The sequence below is a fragment of the Diplotaxodon limnothrissa genome, linkage group LG18, assembly GCF_057381915.1.
Source record: "Diplotaxodon limnothrissa isolate DT_005_m linkage group LG18, D_limnothrissa_male_GT1.1, whole genome shotgun sequence".
NCBI classification, from domain to species: domain Eukaryota; kingdom Metazoa; phylum Chordata; class Actinopteri; order Cichliformes; family Cichlidae; genus Diplotaxodon; species Diplotaxodon limnothrissa.
In genome coordinates, this window is record NC_140613.1 from 31098389 (window position 1) to 31114603 (window position 16215).

The following is a 16215-nucleotide window of genomic DNA, read 5'->3' on the forward strand; positions in this document are numbered from 1 at the left end:
GCTGCAAAACCTGTTTTCCCAGCACGGAGACCTTGAGTTCTATAATATAAGGCCATAAACATGTTTGTCTGAGTCTTCTATCAAAAGTTACAGCTATTTCTATGAAGTTGTACAAAAACGCTTTCTTTCGCCAAGACAGTGCGTTTCTCACTGTTACATGCATTTGAATGGGGAACTCGACCGAAACAAAGTATAGGTTTTCATTATGTGAATAACTTGGAAATCTTAGCTCAAACAGCTGCAAAACCTGTTTTCCCAGCACGGGGACCTTGAGTTCTATAAGATAAAGCCATAAACATGTGTATCCGAGTCTTCTATCAAAAGTTACAGCTATTTCTATGAAGTTGTACAAAAACGCTTTCTTTCGCCAAGACAGTGCGTTTCTCACTGTTACATGCATTTGAATGGGGAACTCGACCGAAACAAAGTATAGGTTTTCATTATGTGAATAACTTGGAAATCTTAGCTCAAACAGCTGCAAAACCTGTTTTCCCAGCACGGAGACCTTGAGTTCTATAATATAAGGCCATAAACATGTTTGTCTGAGTCTTCTATCAAAAGTTACAGCTATTTCTATGAAGTTGTACAAAAACGCTTTCTTTCGCCAAGACAGTGCGTTTCTCACTGTTACATGCATTTGAATGGGGAACTCGACCGAAACAAAGTATAGGTTTTCATTATGTGAATAACTTGGAAATCTTAGCTCAAACAGCTGCAAAACCTGTTTTCCCAGCACGGAGACCTTGAGTTCTATAATATAAGGCCATAAACATGTTTGTCTGAGTCTTCTATCAAAAGTTACAGCTATTTCTATGAAGTTGTACAAAAACGCTTTCTTTCGCCAAGACAGTGCGTTTCTCACTGTTACATGCATTTGAATGGGGAACTCGACCGAAACAAAGTATAGGTTTTCATTATGTGAATAACTTGGAAATCTTAGCTCAAACAGCTGCAAAACCTGTTTTCCCAGCACGGGGACCTTGAGTTCTATAATATAAGGCCATAAACATGTGTATCCGAGTCTTCTATCAAAAGTTACAGCTATTTCTATGAAGTTGTACAAAAACGCTTTCTTTCGCCAAGACAGTGCGTTTCTCACTGTTACATGCATTTGAATGGGGAACTCGACCGAAACAAAGTATAGGTTTTCATTATGTGAATAACTTGGAAATCTTAGCTCAAACAGCTGCAAAACCTGTTTTCCCAGCACGGGGACCTTGAGTTCTATAATATAAGGCCATAAACATGTTTGTCTGAGTCTTCTATCAAAAGTTACAGCTATTTCTATGAAGTTGTACAAAAACGCTTTCTTTCGCCAAGACAGTGCGTTTCTCACTGTTACATGCATTTGAATGGGGAACTCGACCGAAACAAAGTATAGGTTTTCATTATGTGAATAACTTGGAAATCTTAGCTCAAACAGCTGCAAAACCTGTTTTCCCAGCACGGAGACCTTGAGTTCTATAATATAAGGCCATAAACATGTTTGTCTGAGTCTTCTATCAAAAGTTACAGCTATTTCTATGAAGTTGTACAAAAACGCTTTCTTTCGCCAAGACAGTGCGTTTCTCACTGTTACATGCATTTGAATGGGGAACTCGACCGAAACAAAGTATAGGTTTTCATTATGTGAATAACTTGGAAATCTTAGCTCACACAGCTGCAAAACCTGTTTTCCCAGCACGGAGACCTTGAGTTCTATAATATAAGGCCATAAACATGTTTGTCTGAGTCTTCTATCAAAAGTTACAGCTATTTCTATGAAGTTGTACAAAAACGCTTTCTTTCGCCAAGACAGTGCGTTTCTCACTGTTACATGCATTTGAATGGGGAACTCGACCGAAACAAAGTATAGGTTTTCATTATGTGAATAACTTGGAAATCTTAGCTCAAACAGCTGCAAAACCTGTTTTCCCAGCACGGAGACCTTGAGTTCTATAATATAAGGCCATAAACATGTTTGTCTGAGTCTTCTATCAAAAGTTACAGCTATTCATATGAAGTTGTACAAAAACGCTTTCTTTCGCCAAGACAGTGCGTTTCTCACTGTTACATGCATTTGAATGGGGAACTCGACCGAAACAAAGTATAGGTTTTCATTATGTGAATAACTTGGAAATCTTAGCTCAAACAGCTGCAAAACCTGTTTTCCCAGCACGGGGACCTTGAGTTCTATAAGATAAAGCCATAAACATGTGTAACCGAGTCTTCTATCAAAAGTTACAGCTATTTCTATGAAGTTGTACAAAAACGCTTTCTTTCGCCAAGACAGTGCGTTTCTCACTGTTACATGCATTTGAATGGGGAACTCGACCGAAACAAAGTATAGGTTTTCATTATGTGAATAACTTGGAAATCTTAGCTCAAACAGCTGCAAAACCTGTTTTCCCAGCACGGAGACCTTGAGTTCTATAATATAAGGCCATAAACATGTTTGTCTGAGTCTTCTATCAAAAGTTACAGCTATTTCTATGAAGTTGTACAAAAACGCTTTCTTTCGCCAAGACAGTGCGTTTCTCACTGTTACATGCATTTGAATGGGGAACTCGACCGAAACAAAGTATAGGTTTTCATTATGTGAATAACTTGGAAATCTTAGCTCAAACAGCTGCAAAACCTGTTTTCCCAGCACGGGGACCTTGAGTTCTATAATATAAGGCCATAAACATGTTTGTCTGAGTCTTCTATCAAAAGTTACAGCTATTTCTATGAAGTTGTACAAAAACGCTTTCTTTCGCCAAGACAGTGCGTTTCTCACTGTTACATGCATTTGAATGGGGAACTCCACCGAAACAAAGTATAGGTTTTCATTATGTGAATAACTTGGAAATCTTAGCTCAAACAGCTGCAAAACCTGTTTTCCCAGCACGGGGACCTTGAGTTCTATAATATAAGGCCATAAACATGTGTATCCGAGTCTTCTATCAAAAGTTACAGCTATTTCTATGAAGTTGTACAAAAACGCTTTCTTTCGCCAAGACAGTGCGTTTCTCACTGTTACATGCATTTGAATGGGGAACTCGACCGAAACAAAGTATAGGTTTTCATTATGTGAATAACTTGGAAATCTTAGCTCAAACAGCTGCAAAACCTGTTTTCCCAGCACGGGGACCTTGAGTTCTATAATATAAGGCCATAAACATGTTTGTCTGAGTCTTCTATCAAAAGTTACAGCTATTTCTATGAAGTTGTACAAAAACGCTTTCTTTCGCCAAGACAGTGCGTTTCTCACTGTTACATGCATTTGAATGGGGAACTCCACCGAAACAAAGTATAGGTTTTCATTATGTGAATAACTTGGAAATCTTAGCTCAAACAGCTGCAAAACCTGTTTTCCCAGCACGGGGACCTTGAGTTCTATAATATAAGGCCATAAACATGTTTGTCTGAGTCTTCTATCAAAAGTTACAGCTATTTCTATGAAGTTGTACAAAAACGCTTTCTTTCGCCAAGACAGTGCGTTTCTCACTGTTACATGCATTTGAATGGGGAACTCGACCGAAACAAAGTATAGGTTTTCATTATGTGAATAACTTGAAAATCTTAGCTCAAACAGCTGCAAAACCTGTTTTCCCAGCACGGGGACCTTGAGTTCTATAATATAAGGCCATAAACATGTTTGTCTGAGTCTTCTATCAAAAGTTACAGCTATTTCTATGAAGTTGTACAAAAACGCTTTCTTTCGCCAAGACAGTGCGTTTCTCACTGTTACATGCATTTGAATGGGGAACTCGACCGAAACAAAGTATAGGTTTTCATTATGTGAATAACTTGGAAATCTTAGCTTAAACAGCTGCAAAACCTGTTTTCCCAGCACGGGGACCTTGAGTTCTATAAGATAAAGCCATAAACATGTGTAACCGAGTCTTCTATCAAAAGTTACAGCTATTTCTATGAAGTTGTACAAAAACGCTTTCTTTCGCCAAGACAGTGCGTTTCTCACTGTTACATGCATTTGAATGGGGAACTCGACCGAAACAAAGTATAGGTTTTCATTATGTGAATAACTTGGAAATCTTAGCTCAAACAGCTGCAAAACCTGTTTTCCCAGCACGGGGACCTTGAGTTCTATAATATAAGGCCATAAACATGTGTATCCGAGTCTTCTATCAAAAGTTACAGCTATTTCTATGAAGTTGTACAAAAACGCTTTCTTTCGCCAAGACAGTGCGTTTCTCACTGTTACATGCATTTGAATGGGGAACTCGACCGAAACAAAGTATAGGTTTTCATTATGTGAATAACTTGGAAATCTTAGCTCAAACAGCTGCAAAACCTGTTTTCCCAGCACGGGGACCTTGAGTTCTATAAGATAAAGCCATAAACATGTGTAACCGAGTCTTCTATCAAAAGTTACAGCTATTTCTATGAAGTTGTACAAAAACGCTTTCTTTCGCCAAGACAGTGCGTTTCTCACTGTTACATGCATTTGAATGGGGAACTCGACCGAAACAAAGTATAGGTTTTCATTATGTGAATAACTTGGAAATCTTAGCTCAAACAGCTGCAAAACCTGTTTTCCCAGCACGGAGACCTTGAGTTCTATAATATAAGGCCATAAACATGTTTGTCTGAGTCTTCTATCAAAAGTTACAGCTATTTCTATGAAGTTGTACAAAAACGCTTTCTTTCGCCAAGACAGTGCGTTTCTCACTGTTACATGCATTTGAATGGGGAACTCGACCGAAACAAAGTATAGGTTTTCATTATGTGAATAACTTGGAAATCTTAGCTCAAACAGCTGCAAAACCTGTTTTCCCAGCACGGGAACCTTGAGTTCTATAAGATAAAGCCATAAACATGTGTATCCGAGTCTTCTATCAAAAGTTACAGCTATTTCTATGAAGTTGTACAAAAACGCTTTCTTTCGCCAAGACAGTGCGTTTCTCACTGTTACATGCATTTGAATGGGGAACTCGACCGAAACAAAGTATAGGTTTTCATTATGTGAATAACTTGGAAATCTTAGCTCAAACAGCTGCAAAACCTGTTTTCCCAGCACGGAGACCTTGAGTTCTATAATATAAGGCCATAAACATGTTTGTCTGAGTCTTCTATCAAAAGTTACAGCTATTTCTATGAAGTTGTACAAAAACGCTTTCTTTCGCCAAGACAGTGCGTTTCTCACTGTTACATGCATTTGAATGGGGAACTCGACCGAAACAAAGTATATGTTTTCATTATGTGAATAACTTGGAAATCTTAGCTCAAACAGCTGCAAAACCTGTTTTCCCAGCACGGAGACCTTGAGTTCTATAATATAAGGCCATAAACATGTTTGTCTGAGTCTTCTATCAAAAGTTACAGCTATTTCTATGAAGTTGTACAAAAACGCTTTCTTTCGCCAAGACAGTGCGTTTCTCACTGTTACATGCATTTGAATGGGGAACTCGACCGAAACAAAGTATATGTTTTCATTATGTGAATAACTTGGAAATCTTAGCTCAAACAGCTGCAAAACCTGTTTTCCCAGCACGGGGACCTTGAGTTCTATAATATAAGGCCATAAACATGTTTGTCTGAGTCTTCTATCAAAAGTTACAGCTATTTCTATGAAGTTGTACAAAAACGCTTTCTTTCGCCAAGACAGTGCGTTTCTCACTGTTACATGCATTTGAATGGGGAACTCGACCGAAACAAAGTATAGGTTTTCATTATGTGAATAACTTGGAAATCTTAGCTCAAACAGCTGCAAAACCTGTTTTCCCAGCACGGGGACCTTGAGTTCTATAATATAAGGCCATAAACATGTGTATCCGAGTCTTCTATCAAAAGTTACAGCTATTTCTATGAAGTTGTACAAAAACGCTTTCTTTCGCCAAGACAGTGCGTTTCTCACTGTTACATGCATTTGAATGGGGAACTCGACCGAAACAAAGTATAGGTTTTCATTATGTGAATAACTTGGAAATCTTAGCTCAAACAGCTGCAAAACCTGTTTTCCCAGCACGGGGACCTTGAGTTCTATAAGATAAAGCCATAAACATGTGTAACCGAGTCTTCTATCAAAAGTTACAGCTATTTCTATGAAGTTGTACAAAAACGCTTTCTTTCGCCAAGACAGTGCGTTTCTCACTGTTACATGCATTTGAATGGGGAACTCGACCGAAACAAAGTATAGGTTTTCATTATGTGAATAACTTGGAAATCTTAGCTCAAACAGCTGCAAAACCTGTTTTCCCAGCACGGAGACCTTGAGTTCTATAATATAAGGCCATAAACATGTTTGTCTGAGTCTTCTATCAAAAGTTACAGCTATTTCTATGAAGTTGTACAAAAACGCTTTCTTTCGCCAAGACAGTGCGTTTCTCACTGTTACATGCATTTGAATGGGGAACTCGACCGAAACAAAGTATAGGTTTTCATTATGTGAATAACTTGGAAATCTTAGCTCAAACAGCTGCAAAACCTGTTTTCCCAGCACGGGAACCTTGAGTTCTATAAGATAAAGCCATAAACATGTGTATCCGAGTCTTCTATCAAAAGTTACAGCTATTTCTATGAAGTTGTACAAAAACGCTTTCTTTCGCCAAGACAGTGCGTTTCTCACTGTTACATGCATTTGAATGGGGAACTCGACCGAAACAAAGTATAGGTTTTCATTATGTGAATAACTTGGAAATCTTAGCTCAAACAGCTGCAAAACCTGTTTTCCCAGCACGGAGACCTTGAGTTCTATAATATAAGGCCATAAACATGTTTGTCTGAGTCTTCTATCAAAAGTTACAGCTATTTCTATGAAGTTGTACAAAAACGCTTTCTTTCGCCAAGACAGTGCGTTTCTCACTGTTACATGCATTTGAATGGGGAACTCGACCGAAACAAAGTATATGTTTTCATTATGTGAATAACTTGGAAATCTTAGCTCAAACAGCTGCAAAACCTGTTTTCCCAGCACGGAGACCTTGAGTTCTATAATATAAGGCCATAAACATGTTTGTCTGAGTCTTCTATCAAAAGTTACAGCTATTTCTATGAAGTTGTACAAAAACGCTTTCTTTCGCCAAGACAGTGCGTTTCTCACTGTTACATGCATTTGAATGGGGAACTCGACCGAAACAAAGTATATGTTTTCATTATGTGAATAACTTGGAAATCTTAGCTCAAACAGCTGCAAAACCTGTTTTCCCAGCACGGGGACCTTGAGTTCTATAATATAAGGCCATAAACATGTTTGTCTGAGTCTTCTATCAAAAGTTACAGCTATTTCTATGAAGTTGTACAAAAACGCTTTCTTTCGCCAAGACAGTGCGTTTCTCACTGTTACATGCATTTGAATGGGGAACTCGACCGAAACAAAGTATAGGTTTTCATTATGTGAATAACTTGGAAATCTTAGCTCAAACAGCTGCAAAACCTGTTTTCCCAGCACGGGGACCTTGAGTTCTATAATAGGTCTCCGTGCTGCGTTTTTGTACAACTTCATATGAATAGCTGTAACTTTTGATAGAAGACTCGGATACACATGTTTATGGCCTTATATTATAGAACTCAAGGTCCCCGTGCTGGGAAAACAGGTTTTGCAGCTGTTTGAGCTAAGATTTCCAAGTTATTCACATAATGAAAACATATACTTTGTTTCGGTCGAGTTCCCCATTCAAATGCATGTAACAGTGAGAAACGCACTGTCTTGGCGAAAGAAAGCGTTTTTGTACAACTTCATAGAAATAGCTGTAACTTTTGATAGAAGACTCAGACAAACATGTTTATGGCCTTATATTATAGAACTCAAGGTCTCCGTGCTGGGAAAACAGGTTTTGCAGCTGTTTGAGCTAAGATTTCCAAGTTATTCACATAATGAAAACATATACTTTGTTTCGGTCGAGTTCCCCATTCAAATGCATGTAACAGTGAGAAACGCACTGTCTTGGCGAAAGAAAGCGTTTTTGTACAACTTCATAGAAATAGCTGTAACTTTTGATAGAAGACTCAGACAAACATGTTTATGGCCTTATATTATAGAACTCAAGGTCTCCGTGCTGGGAAAACAGGTTTTGCAGCTGTTTGAGCTAAGATTTCCAAGTTATTCACATAATGAAAACCTATACTTTGTTTCGGTGGAGTTCCCCATTCAAATGCATGTAACAGTGAGAAACGCACTGTCTTGGCGAAAGAAAGCGTTTTTGTACAACTTCATAGAAATAGCTGTAACTTTTGATAGAAGACTCAGACAAACATGTTTATGGCCTTATATTATAGAACTCAAGGTCCCCGTGCTGGGAAAACAGGTTTTGCAGCTGTTTGAGCTAAGATTTCCAAGTTATTCACATAATGAAAACATATACTTTGTTTCGGTCGAGTTCCCCATTCAAATGCATGTAACAGTGAGAAACGCACTGTCTTGGCGAAAGAAAGCGTTTTTGTACAACTTCATAGAAATAGCTGTAACTTTTGATAGAAGACTCAGACAAACATGTTTATGGCCTTATATTATAGAACTCAAGGTCTCCGTGCTGGGAAAACAGGTTTTGCAGCTGTTTGAGCTAAGATTTCCAAGTTATTCACATAATGAAAACCTATACTTTGTTTCGGTGGAGTTCCCCATTCAAATGCATGTAACAGTGAGAAACGCACTGTCTTGGCGAAAGAAAGCGTTTTTGTACAACTTCATAGAAATAGCTGTAACTTTTGATAGAAGACTCAGACAAACATGTTTATGGCCTTATATTATAGAACTCAAGGTCCCCGTGCTGGGAAAACAGGTTTTGCAGCTGTTTGAGCTAAGATTTCCAAGTTATTCACATAATGAAAACCTATACTTTGTTTCGGTCGAGTTCCCCATTCAAATGCATGTAACCGTGAGAAACGCACTGTCTTGGCGAAAGAAAGCGTTTTTGTACAACTTCATAGAAATAGCTGTAACTTTTGATAGAAGACTCGGATACACATGTTTATGGCCTTATATTATAGAACTCAAGGTCTCCGTGCTGGGAAAACAGGTTTTGCAGCTGTTTGAGCTAAGATTTCCAAGTTATTCACATAATGAAAACATATACTTTGTTTCGGTCGAGTTCCCCATTCAAATGCATGTAACAGTGAGAAACGCACTGTCTTGGCGAAAGAAAGCGTTTTTGTACAACTTCATATGAATAGCTGTAACTTTTGATAGAAGACTCGGATACACATGTTTATGGCTTTATCTTATAGAACTCAAGGTCCCCGTGCTGGGAAAACAGGTTTTGCAGCTGTTTGAGCTAAGATTTCCAAGTTATTCACATAATGAAAACCTATACTTTGTTTCGGTCGAGTTCCCCATTCAAATGCATGTAACAGTGAGAAACGCACTGTCTTGGCGAAAGAAAGCGTTTTTGTACAACTTCATAGAAATAGCTGTAACTTTTGATAGAAGACTCAGACAAACATGTTTATGGCCTTATATTATAGAACTCAAGGTCTCCGTGCTGGGAAAACAGGTTTTGCAGCTGTTTGAGCTAAGATTTCCAAGTTATTCACATAATGAAAACCTATACTTTGTTTCGGTCGAGTTCCCCATTCAAATGCATGTAACAGTGAGAAACGCACTGTCTTGGCGAAAGAAAGCGTTTTTGTACAACTTCATAGAAATAGCTGTAACTTTTGATAGAAGACTCAGACAAACATGTTTATGGCCTTATATTATAGAACTCAAGGTCTCCGTGCTGGGAAAACAGGTTTTGCAGCTGTTTGAGCTAAGATTTCCAAGTTATTCACATAATGAAAACCTATACTTTGTTTCGGTCGAGTTCCCCATTCAAATGCATGTAACAGTGAGAAACGCACTGTCTTGGCGAAAGAAAGCGTTTTTGTACAACTTCATATGAATAGCTGTAACTTTTGATAGAAGACTCGGATACACATGTTTATGGCTTTATCTTATAGAACTCAAGGTCCCCGTGCTGGGAAAACAGGTTTTGCAGCTGTTTGAGCTAAGATTTCCAAGTTATTCACATAATGAAAACCTATACTTTGTTTCGGTCGAGTTCCCCATTCAAATGCATGTAACAGTGAGAAACGCACTGTCTTGGCGAAAGAAAGCGTTTTTGTACAACTTCATAGAAATAGCTGTAACTTTTGATAGAAGACTCAGACAAACATGTTTATGGCCTTATATTATAGAACTCAAGGTCTCCGTGCTGGGAAAACAGGTTTTGCAGCTGTTTGAGCTAAGATTTCCAAGTTATTCACATAATGAAAACCTATACTTTGTTTCGGTCGAGTTCCCCATTCAAATGCATGTAACAGTGAGAAACGCACTGTCTTGGCGAAAGAAAGCGTTTTTGTACAACTTCATAGAAATAGCTGTAACTTTTGATAGAAGACTCAGACAAACATGTTTATGGCCTTATATTATAGAACTCAAGGTCCCCGTGCTGGGAAAACAGGTTTTGCAGCTGTTTGAGCTAAGATTTCCAAGTTATTCACATAATGAAAACCTATACTTTGTTTCGGTCGAGTTCCCCATTCAAATGCATGTAACCGTGAGAAACGCACTGTCTTGGCGAAAGAAAGCGTTTTTGTACAACTTCATAGAAATAGCTGTAACTTTTGATAGAAGACTCGGATACACATGTTTATGGCTTTATCTTATAGAACTCAAGGTCCCCGTGCTGGGAAAACAGGTTTTGCAGCTGTTTGAGCTAAGATTTCCAAGTTATTCACATAATGAAAACCTATACTTTGTTTCGGTCGAGTTCCCCATTCAAATGCATGTAACCGTGAGAAACGCACTGTCTTGGCGAAAGAAAGCGTTTTTGTACAACTTCATAGAAATAGCTGTAACTTTTGATAGAAGACTCAGACAAACATGTTTATGGCCTTATATTATAGAACTCAAGGTCTCCGTGCTGGGAAAACAGGTTTTGCAGCTGTTTGAGCTAAGATTTCCAAGTTATTCACATAATGAAAACATATACTTTGTTTCGGTCGAGTTCCCCATTCAAATGCATGTAACAGTGAGAAACGCACTGTCTTGGCGAAAGAAAGCGTTTTTGTACAACTTCATATGAATAGCTGTAACTTTTGATAGAAGACTCGGATACACATGTTTATGGCCTTATATTATAGAACTCAAGGTCCCCGTGCTGGGAAAACAGGTTTTGCAGCTGTTTGAGCTAAGATTTCCAAGTTATTCACATAATGAAAACCTATACTTTGTTTCGGTCGAGTTCCCCATTCAAATGCATGTAACAGTGAGAAACGCACTGTCTTGGCGAAAGAAAGCGTTTTTGTACAACTTCATATGAATAGCTGTAACTTTTGATAGAAGACTCGGATACACATGTTTATGGCTTTATCTTATAGAACTCAAGGTCCCCGTGCTGGGAAAACAGGTTTTGCAGCTGTTTGAGCTAAGATTTCCAAGTTATTCACATAATGAAAACCTATACTTTGTTTCGGTCGAGTTCCCCATTCAAATGCATGTAACAGTGAGAAACGCACTGTCTTGGCGAAAGAAAGCGTTTTTGTACAACTTCATAGAAATAGCTGTAACTTTTGATAGAAGACTCAGACAAACATGTTTATGGCCTTATATTATAGAACTCAAGGTCTCCGTGCTGGGAAAACAGGTTTTGCAGCTGTTTGAGCTAAGATTTCCAAGTTATTCACATAATGAAAACCTATACTTTGTTTCGGTCGAGTTCCCCATTCAAATGCATGTAACAGTGAGAAACGCACTGTCTTGGCGAAAGAAAGCGTTTTTGTACAACTTCATAGAAATAGCTGTAACTTTTGATAGAAGACTCAGACAAACATGTTTATGGCCTTATATTATAGAACTCAAGGTCCCCGTGCTGGGTAAACAGGTTTTGCAGCTGTTTGAGCTAAGATTTCCAAGTTATTCACATAATGAAAACCTATACTTTGTTTCGGTCGAGTTCCCCATTCAAATGCATGTAACCGTGAGAAACGCACTGTCTTGGCGAAAGAAAGTGTTTTTGTACAACTTCATAGAAATAGCTGTAACTTTTGATAGAAGACTCAGACAAACATGTTTATGGCCTTATATTATAGAACTCAAGGTCTCCGTGCTGGGAAAACAGGTTTTGCAGCTGTTTGAGCTAAGATTTCCAAGTTATTCACATAATGAAAACCTATACTTTGTTTCGGTCGAGTTCCCCATTCAAATGCATGTAACAGTGAGAAACGCACTGTCTTGGCGAAAGAAAGCGTTTTTGTACAACTTCATATGAATAGCTGTAACTTTTGATAGAAGACTCGGATACACATGTTTATGGCTTTATCTTATAGAACTCAAGGTCCCCGTGCTGGGAAAACAGGTTTTGCAGCTGTTTGAGCTAAGATTTCCAAGTTATTCACATAATGAAAACCTATACTTTGTTTCGGTCGAGTTCCCCATTCAAATGCATGTAACAGTGAGAAACGCACTGTCTTGGCGAAAGAAAGCGTTTTTGTACAACTTCATAGAAATAGCTGTAACTTTTGATAGAAGACTCAGACAAACATGTTTATGGCCTTATATTATAGAACTCAAGGTCTCCGTGCTGGGAAAACAGGTTTTGCAGCTGTTTGAGCTAAGATTTCCAAGTTATTCACATAATGAAAACCTATACTTTGTTTCGGTCGAGTTCCCCATTCAAATGCATGTAACAGTGAGAAACGCACTGTCTTGGCGAAAGAAAGCGTTTTTGTACAACTTCATAGAAATAGCTGTAACTTTTGATAGAAGACTCAGACAAACATGTTTATGGCCTTATATTATAGAACTCAAGGTCCCCGTGCTGGGTAAACAGGTTTTGCAGCTGTTTGAGCTAAGATTTCCAAGTTATTCACATAATGAAAACCTATACTTTGTTTCGGTCGAGTTCCCCATTCAAATGCATGTAACCGTGAGAAACGCACTGTCTTGGCGAAAGAAAGCGTTTTTGTACAACTTCATAGAAATAGCTGTAACTTTTGATAGAAGACTCAGACAAACATGTTTATGGCCTTATATTATAGAACTCAAGGTCTCCGTGCTGGGAAAACAGGTTTTGCAGCTGTTTGAGCTAAGATTTCCAAGTTATTCACATAATGAAAACATATACTTTGTTTCGGTCGAGTTCCCCATTCAAATGCATGTAACAGTGAGAAACGCACTGTCTTGGCGAAAGAAAGCGTTTTTGTACAACTTCATATGAATAGCTGTAACTTTTGATAGAAGACTCGGATACACATGTTTATGGCTTTATCTTATAGAACTCAAGGTTCCCATGCTGGGAAAACAGGTTTTGCAGCTGTTTGAGCTAAGATTTCCAAGTTATTCACATAATGAAAACCTATACTTTGTTTCGGTCGAGTTCCCCATTCAAATGCATGTAACAGTGAGAAACGCACTGTCTTGGCGAAAGAAAGCGTTTTTGTACAACTTCATAGAAATAGCTGTAACTTTTGATAGAAGACTCAGACAAACATGTTTATGGCCTTATATTATATAACTCAAGGTCTCCGTGCTGGGAAAACAGGTTTTGCAGCTGTTTGAGCTAAGATTTCCAAGTTATTCACATAATGAAAACATATACTTTGTTTCGGTCGAGTTCCCCATTCAAATGCATGTAACAGTGAGAAACGCACTGTCTTGGCGAAAGAAAGCGTTTTTGTACAACTTCATATGAATAGCTGTAACTTTTGATAGAAGACTCGGATACACATGTTTATGGCCTTATATTATAGAACTCAAGGTCCCCGTGCTGGGAAAACAGGTTTTGCAGCTGTTTGAGCTAAGATTTCCAAGTTATTCACATAATGAAAACCTATACTTTGTTTCGGTCGAGTTCCCCATTCAAATGCATGTAACAGTGAGAAACGCACTGTCTTGGCGAAAGAAAGCGTTTTTGTACAACTTCATATGAATAGCTGTAACTTTTGATAGAAGACTCGGATACACATGTTTATGGCCTTATATTATAGAACTCAAGGTCCCCGTGCTGGGAAAACAGGTTTTGCAGCTGTTTGAGCTAAGATTTCCAAGTTATTCACATAATGAAAACCTATACTTTGTTTCGGTCGAGTTCCCCATTCAAATGCATGTAACAGTGAGAAACGCACTGTCTTGGCGAAAGAAAGCGTTTTTGTACAACTTCATAGAAATAGCTGTAACTTTTGATAGAAGACTCGGATACACATGTTTATGGCTTTATCTTATAGAACTCAAGGTCCCCGTGCTGGGAAAACAGGTTTTGCAGCTGTTTGAGCTAAGATTTCCAAGTTATTCACATAATGAAAACCTATACTTTGTTTCGGTCGAGTTCCCCATTCAAATGCATGTAACAGTGAGAAACGCACTGTCTTGGCGAAAGAAAGCGTTTTTGTACAACTTCATAGAAATAGCTGTAACTTTTGATAGAAGACTCAGACAAACATGTTTATGGCCTTATATTATAGAACTCAAGGTCCCCGTGCTGGGAAAACAGGTTTTGCAGCTGTTTGAGCTAAGATTTCCAAGTTATTCACATAATGAAAACCTATACTTTGTTTCGGTCGAGTTCCCCATTCAAATGCATGTAACCGTGAGAAACGCACTGTCTTGGCGAAAGAAAGCGTTTTTGTACAACTTCATATAAATCGCTGTAACTTTTGATAGAAGACTCAGACAAACATGTTTATGGCCTTATATTATAGAACTCAAGGTCCCCGTGCTGGGAAAACAGGTTTTGCAGCTGTTTGAGCTAAGATTTCCAAGTTATTCACATAATGAAAACCTATACTTTGTTTCGGTCGAGTTCCCCATTCAAATGCATGTAACAGTGAGAAACGCACTGTCTTGGCGAAAGAAAGCGTTTTTGTACAACTTCATAGAAATAGCTGTAACTTTTGATAGAAGACTCAGACAAACATGTTTATGGCCTTATATTATAGAACTCAAGGTCTCCGTGCTGGGAAAACAGGTTTTGCAGCTGTTTGAGCTAAGATTTCCAAGTTATTCACATAATGAAAACATATACTTTGTTTCGGTCGAGTTCCCCATTCAAATGCATGTAACAGTGAGAAACGCACTGTCTTGGCGAAAGAAAGCGTTTTTGTACAACTTCATAGAAATAGCTGTAACTTTTGATAGAAGACTCAGACAAACATGTTTATGGCCTTATATTATAGAACTCAAGGTCTCCGTGCTGGGAAAACAGGTTTTGCAGCTGTTTGAGCTAAGATTTCCAAGTTATTCACATAATGAAAACCTATACTTTGTTTCGGTCGAGTTCCCCATTCAAATGCATGTAACAGTGAGAAACGCGCTGTCTTGGCGAAAGAAATCGTTTTTGTACAACTTCATAGAAATAGCTGTAACTTTTGATAGAAGACTCAGACAAACATGTTTATGGCCTTATATTATAGAACTCAAGGTCCCCGTGCTGGGAAAACAGGTTTTGCAGCTGTTTGAGCTAAGATTTCCAAGTTATTCACATAATGAAAACCTATACTTTGTTTCGGTCGAGTTCCCCATTCAAATGCATGTAACAGTGAGAAACGCACTGTCTTGGCGAAAGAAAGCGTTTTTGTACAACTTCATAGAAATAGCTGTAACTTTTGATAGAAGACTCGGTTACACATGTTTATGGCTTTATCTTATAGAACTCAAGGTCCCCGTGCTGGAAAAACAGGTTTTGCAGCTGTTTGAGCTAAGATTTCCAAGTTATTCACATAATGAAAACCTATACTTTGTTTCGGTCGAGTTCCCCATTCAAATGCAGGTAACAGTGAGAAACGCACTGTCTTGGCGAAAGAAAGCGTTTTTGTACAACTTCATAGAAATAGCTGTAACTTTTGATAGAAGACTCAGACAAACATGTTTATGGCCTTATATTATAGAACTCAAGGTCTCCGTGCTGGGAAAACAGGTTTTGCAGCTGTTTGAGCTAAGATTTCCAAGTTATTCACATAATGAAAACCTATACTTTGTTTCGGTCGAGTTCCCCATTCAAATGCATGTAACAGTGAGAAACGCACTGTCTTGGCGAAAGAAAGCGTTTTTGTACAACTTCATAGAAATAGCTGTAACTTTTGATAGAAGACTCGGATTCACATGTTTATGGCTTTATCTTATAGAACTCAAGGTTCCCATGCTGGGAAAACAGGTTTTGCAGCTGTTTGAGCTAAGATTTCCAAGTTATTCACATAATGAAAACCTATACTTTGTTTCGGTCGAGTTCCCCATTCAAATGCATGTAACAGTGAGAAACGCACTGTCTTGGCGAAAGAAAGCGTTTTTGTACAACTTCATAGAAATAGCTGTAACTTTTG